A 7,321-nucleotide genomic window follows, 5' to 3' on the forward strand; every position below is an offset into this window, starting at 1 on the left:
TGAACATGTTCAAATCTGAGACCATGCTTTCGTTCATGTACGTCGATAGTGTTGACAAGTTGGTTGTTACGATTTAAGTATTCATGTTTAATCGATAATTATTTATCTGACAATATTAATCGGAATTGCCTCCTCATTTCTTTGGCGATTCTCACCATCTTACACAGTACAATGCATAGACAATTTCTGCCTTGTCTCTGATGAATGTTTCCACGAATCCACAAAGATCAAAGCTCACGTTTATATCTTAAAGCATGATAGCCATGATGCTTGGTTTAAGTGATTATCACTGATGACCTTCACGTTATTTCACAAAGAAATACTTTCGCACACCACACTGGGTCATGGGCTGTGACTGCGCAAGGGGTGTAGTTTATGTATGTTTTGTGTGTTTGTATGTGCTTGTAAAACTTGTGTAATTATATAAAAGGCGAAAAGACAAGCAATTCGTACAGTACCGGAGACCAAGAAACGGATGAAAATCATTCAAGAAGTAGAAAAAATGAGACTCAAGCAGATGATACGACCGAAGCAAGCAAATGAGTCCAAGTAGTAGGATAGTGAGAGACATGAATAGAAATGTATATTGTAACTATTTGTATATACAAATGAATTCCAAGGATTTTCTTTCCAGCTCTTCGTTTACATAAGATATGATATGATATATGATATTGTATATATATATATATATATATATATACACATACACATATATCACATATATATATATATATATACATATATATCATATATATATGTGATAAAAACCTAAAATGGCATTAAAACGCTTTATCCTGGCGAGGAAAGCGCATGTTTTAGAAACAAGACACCAAACAGGTTAGTCATCGCATTCTTCATCAGCGACCAGGATGCGATGAGATTTTAGATTAAATCCGTTTCTGAAGCAGACATACACACAAGGGTATACGTCTGCTCCTGGTCGAAGGCGCAGACGTATTATATACCTATAAAGAGAGAGAGAGAGAGAGAGAGAGAGAGAGAGAGAGAGAAAAAAAGGGGGGGGGGGATATGACATACAAGAAAAGGAAAACCATGACATGAATTGTAGTTATTAGGAAGAGTTAGGAGTGGTGTCAAATATGTTTATTAAGTAAATTTTTTCTAGCGTTGTCGATATAGATGGTTTAGTTGTGAGCTCGAACAATATAGCAGCAGGAATGTATGGGAAACTGGTTTATTGTTAGAAAATACGGTGTACCAGTATTCTATTATTCAAATCCAAATTCAAATTTTATTTTCACCTTTTTCCACAGAGTGTACAAGAAACAATGATAAATTTGACACGCGAGTCGTTTATACATAACCAGAGAAGGATAAGAAGATGTTCATGTCTACATGATCAATACAAAAAAGAAACGATACTCTATATACACTCGACGAGAAAAAAAGTGGAGGTACCCACTCAAAAGACTATATGCTTGTATCATGTGTGGGTATACCTCTGAGGGAGAGGGGGAAATAAGGGGGGGGGGGGGGTCGGTGAAAAGCTTACAACTATAAAGAGTGCTGGAAACTTGGAAAGTCGGGAATAAAAAAAAAAGAGAAAAGAAAGCATAAGTTTGAAAAAAAAATGGGAACAGAAAATAGGGAGAAGAGGAAGAGAGTTAGAAGAGGAAGAGAGTTAGTAGTTATCGCCCTATATCTATTCTTCCTCTTTTCTCGAAGATATTAGAAAAATGTGTGTATAATCGTTTTTCTGTTTTGTTTTGGTTTTTTTTTTTGAAAGTGCAACATAATCAGTAATAAGCAGTTTAGCTTCCGAGCTGGACATTCTACATCTTCTGCAATTGTTGAATTTATACACAAGGTCGCTGATACTTTTGATGATAAAGAAATAATGATTTGTCTTTTTTTTTAGATTTGAGTAAAGCCTTTGATTCACTAAACCATTCAAGTTTATTGCAAAAGCTTAAAGGCAGCCGATCGCCATCCCTAATGGTACGTAAACTCCGAACGACCGAAGTTTGTGCATACAATTGCGCAATGCTACCACTGAGACAAGTGTGTGTGTGTGTGTGCGTGTGTGTGTACGCATCATACACAAACATTGTCACCGCGAGGTGCGGTGATTGGAGGAGAGAGGCCAGAAGACGCTGCGGCGTGTGTGTGTGTGTGTGTGTGTGTGTGTGTGTGTGTGCGTGTGTGTGTACGCATCATACACAAAATTAATATTGTCACCGCGAGCTGCGTTGATTGGAGGAGAGAGGCTAGAAGACGCGTGGCTCTTTCGGCCTCTCTTCATGTGCATGCGCACTGAGAGTGTGCGTCCATTCGGAAGCTCTCGTGGCTCGCTGGAACAGCCATTTTGGGTTAGGAGATGAGCACAGGGAGCTCTCTTGTAGCCTACCGTATTTTCGCTGACCCATTGAGCCAGCGCTATTCTCATTCGGGGGTCACTACATTGATACAGAATGGGGGAGGCAGCGTGTTGCGTTCGTCTCCGTGCCGCACAAACCACTCGCCACGACTGAGTGTCTTTAATTTGTATGGCGTAAGAGGAGTGAACCTACAATGGTTTGATAGCTATTTAAGTGGAAGAAAGCAATATGTTGTGTATGATGCAATATGTTGTGTATGATGATATTGAACCTGATATGACAATAAGATGTGGTGTGCCACAAGGATCTATCCTTGGTCCTTTGCTTTTTTTATTTTATATATAAATGATAATGTGTAATGTTTCAGATTCTTTGCAGTTAATAATGTTTGCGGATGACACCAGTATGTTCATGAAGGGTAGAGATCCAGTTGTAGTTCAAAATGATTTTAATAAAGAATTTCTAAATTGTTTTGATCGGTTAGACTGTAATAAACTTGTTCTTATTGCAAAGAAAACAAATTATATGGTATTCACGAAAAGACAGATATCAACAAAATTAAGACTGAATTTAAGATTTACATTTTGATCAAGTTTGTTCGATTAAATTCCTTGGTGTGACAATTAATAACAAACTTAATTTGAACGAATATACTGGTGTCGTCTGCAAAAGATTGTCCAAAAATGGAGGGATATTTCATAAATTGCGTTTTCTGTCAAGAAAGGTGTTGCTTCTTCTTTATAATACTCTCGTATTACCTCATCTAAACTACTGTGCAATAGCTTGGGCAAATTCAGGTACGACCAATGCCAGGAGATTGTTTTTGTTTCAGAAAAAGCTGGTCCGTATTATTCATCACTGTGATTTTCTTGCCCATTCATCGACTATATTTTTTAATCTGAAGATTTTAAAGTCTAATGATATATAATCATTATCAAAGTGCAATTTCTATGTACTTATGCTTCCAAAAATGTTTGATTAACTATTTTCAAATGAGTGATAACAGAAGATATGATATGAGAATCAAAGATAGATTTACATTGCCTTATGCCAGAACTATGCAATCATATAATTCTATATTTTTAAATGGACCCAAAATTTGGAATTCTATTCCGGTTGAAATAAGATAAAGTTCAGCGCTAAATGTGTTTAAAAGAAAATTAAGATTGCATGTTTTAAATCAGTATGCCGAAATGGTGGGATAAACTTTTCTCATATAAAATATGTCAGTGTGTGTGTGTGTGTGTGTGCGTGTGTGCGCGTATGTATGTGTGTATTAATTCATAAAGAAATGTATTCATTCAATATTTTGATGTTACATGAATGAAATAGTATGGGGACAGGACTTTTACATAAGGCATAGCCTTTCTGTCTGTCTCCGAACACTTTCAAATGTATTGTATATTCGTACTGATGCTTATTGCGATAATTTTTTTCTTGTTATACCATGGTGTTGTCAATTATCTGTATTCTCCTGTTTTTTTTACTGCAAGTGTTGAATAAATCTGAATCTGAATATGAATCAGAGAGAGAGGGAGAGAGAGAGAGAAAGAAAAACCTAAATCATGTTGATGCATACACCAAGGGCCAAAGCCTGCATAGACAATAATTAGAGAGTGATATGAGTAGAGCTGCTAACCGTGAGGGCACGACCATACGGAATACTAGTACGCAGTAAAAATGATCGATGCCTCAAGAGAACGCAGCCTACAGGAAAAGATGAGGAGCTGATGTCGTGCTTACGAAACACTTCACAAAATTAAATTTATTCATTGTAAAATTTCAAATTATGTATTCTAATGCTTTACAACATGTTATCGGACAGACACTATTCGTTATTAATGTCTATAAATACTGATCTGCGATGAAACTTTAATCGATAAAGCCATTATCTAAACCCAAACTCCGCTTTTCATCCTGTAGTGAGAATGTTTAATTTAGGGATGGAAGTAATATCCGAACCCTCTCCTGTCAATGTGTAAGCTTCGCATGACAATGGCCTTTACTTGGCTGTTTTATTTCTGTCTAATAAACATAATGGAAGCTTAATGCCTTTGAATGTGCAAACTGCGATATGGTGAGAAGCGCCCGTTTCTTTGTGACGTTGGAAGCGCTTGATTGCTTTCATGTTATGTCAATGCCTGAGCGAAGTGACAGAGCCCAAAATCCAAACACACGCGACAATGAATCTGATCTTTGCCAGCAGAACCATGATCATGTTTCTCGACAACAACGCATAAAGTTTATGAAAAGCCTCATCAATTTGTGCCCTCACATTGAATGATGATAAAACCATTTTTTTTTTCATCAGTGAGCCCGGTGTACGTGCTGACTGGAACGTTGCTTACAATATTGTAATGCACCGTACGGATCAGGTATACATTGAACTATTATTTGTGTTGAGGGAGACTTTATATTCTGTCCCATTCCCGTTCTTTCACAAGAACATTTTCAGGACTTAACTTAAATCATTTTATTGTTGTCTCCCTCTCTCCCACAGCAATCCTCCCTAGGATACACTCAATCCAATCTCCATCACTTCGAGCTGTCATTTCTCCTTTTCTTTCCTTTCTTTGACACAATAGTCTCGTCTCTATTAGACTTACCTCTGCCCCCCCCCCCCCCAATTTATTCCTCCTTTTGTCGTTTTGATTCCCCGTTCCATAGTCCTCATCGATCGTCAACTTGGTTTCTCTCATTTGGTTTCGTGAAACTTCACTTCTCTCTCCTATCTCCATCATGTTTAAAACCTTCTAACTTTTCTCACTTCTCTCTCCTTTCCATTTAATCTTTCTCCATCCAACGATGTCCACACCTTTACCCGATTTCCACTCTATTCCTTACGTCTCTCTCGGTCCCCCTTTTCCGTCTCCACTGGTGCAACTTCAACTTCCACCTCTCTGCGAGCTGCCCCTCACTTGTCACTATTTGCCTTCCTTACACTCTCCCTATGTTGTTTCCCTCTTCAATATTCCTCTTTCTATCTCTTCCTCTTTCAAGCAATGGTCCCCAAGACCTGATGAAAACGAGAGAGAAGAACATGAACGGGGTCAAACCTGAAAACTGCAAACTTACCCCATGCAATTAACATCATGTCAAGGGTCATTAAGACCATTGGTCTTTTTTCTGAAATATTTACACGTTTTCATTAAACCATTGATTGACACTGGGATAAGGAACTAACCTCACATATCTGCGAGTAACAGCTTTGTACAGCTCGCCAATGAGGACTCTTAATTGTTAACTGACGCCTAGAAGGGTCGAAGACACCTCATGTGGGACGAAAAGTGTACTCGTTCTAACCACGAGGCCTTATCATATTATAGAACTAGAAGGCTGAGAGTCCACCATTGCACCTCGACAGGCGCTCTGATGAGGAGAAGGTAACCTGCTAAGACTCAGCGAGGCGCCCTGTTACCTTCTCATGCTATGTGCAGGCCAGTGAGGGGTGCCTTAGCGAGTTTCAACAAGTTGCCTTCTGGCTGCAGTTTTGAGCTTTCGTACACACCAGCAGGTACACGGAGTAACACACCTCACTAACTAAAATGTCACGCAACAAAACGAGAAAACAAAATGACGTCTTCTCGCTCTGGTAATCTGGATCATAAGCTAATCAAAAGCATCCAAAGTGTAATTACTGTGCCGTTTTCAGATGAACCGGTAATTTTTTACCTCTGCCAAAGAAAGATGTCATTAGTGCCGCAATGCCTTGGTGTATAAGTCCCACCTGATTGAATTCCGTGGTACCTTTATACCGTTAACCGTAAGTACATCATAGTTGGAGGCTTAAAGGTATAGAATCAGCTTTTCTTCTACAGAGAAGAACAAACACTTGCAAGTGAAATCAAATTACACACATGATACTTGTACAGTACAGGAGGTATATCATAACGTATAATACACCTATTCACAATTGCTCGTCATTGCTCGTATGCCCCATTTCACACTGAAAACATCGTTCAAATCAAACTGTGAATTTAATCGAATGGAAAGAGAAAGGAGATATATGACAACACATTCTGACATACGTGCATTCTTACACTTTCAAATTCAATCCAGACGAGTTACCATTGTATCACTTTGTGTATTAACTACACTCACGCAGTACATAAACACACATGATATATTATACAATGTGTAATCGACAATTCGTATTACACCTAAACATGAACCTACTGCACATGCACAGCACTCACTCATATCTTCTTTTGCCCTCTTAAACATATAATATTGCAATTAAAAAAGAACAAAACTATACTTTTCGTGAGGGCCAAATCAGAGCTATGTATACGAGACCATCAGCTCAGTCAAGCTATGCTTATGCTGACGCTGACGGTCTCCTACTTCATTGTTGAAGCAAATGTACTTCCTTTTCTGTGTTGTACGCAACCATTCATGCAATGATTTTGTTATGCGTGTAGTAAGAACTGCAGCTGCTGCTGCAGTTGTATTGCCCCTTTGTTATTTGGTTGCGTTTTGTTTAAATTTGTCATACCCATGCCATTTATGTTGATTTGATTAGAAAAACAAAATAATTAAATACGCAGGAACGAACGAATATTCTTTGACATGTATACAAATACAAGTATTTAGCCTTGGGAAACATTGCCGTCCTTGTTCCTAATGAATTATGGCTATTTTATACGAGTAATCATAAACCTGCATTGGTTTTGCCAGACCTTGAAGAGAAGTCAGGATCGCACGCAATGATGGACTATAATGTTATATATTCAGCAAGTTACTAAGGTTTGCCTTGACGGATTCTTGATTTTTCTTCCCTGTAGCTATGTATAAATATATTCATTTATATAGGCGCATTTGTTCATTTATTGCATCAACATAAGTCTATACCTTCCAAAATGCAGGAAAGTAAGATGTAAACTTAAAGGCCAAGACAACTCGACATCAAAGCACATTGTACTATACTGCATCATTGAAGCTGCAGTTAGATCTTTACGGTGTGATAATGATAGCGAAGGTGA

The sequence above is a fragment of the Diadema antillarum genome, unplaced genomic scaffold (assembly GCF_040938485.1).
Source record: "Diadema antillarum isolate AM-2024a unplaced genomic scaffold, OU_Dant_1.0 seq00002032_RagTag, whole genome shotgun sequence".
Classification (NCBI taxonomy): domain Eukaryota; kingdom Metazoa; phylum Echinodermata; class Echinoidea; order Diadematoida; family Diadematidae; genus Diadema; species Diadema antillarum.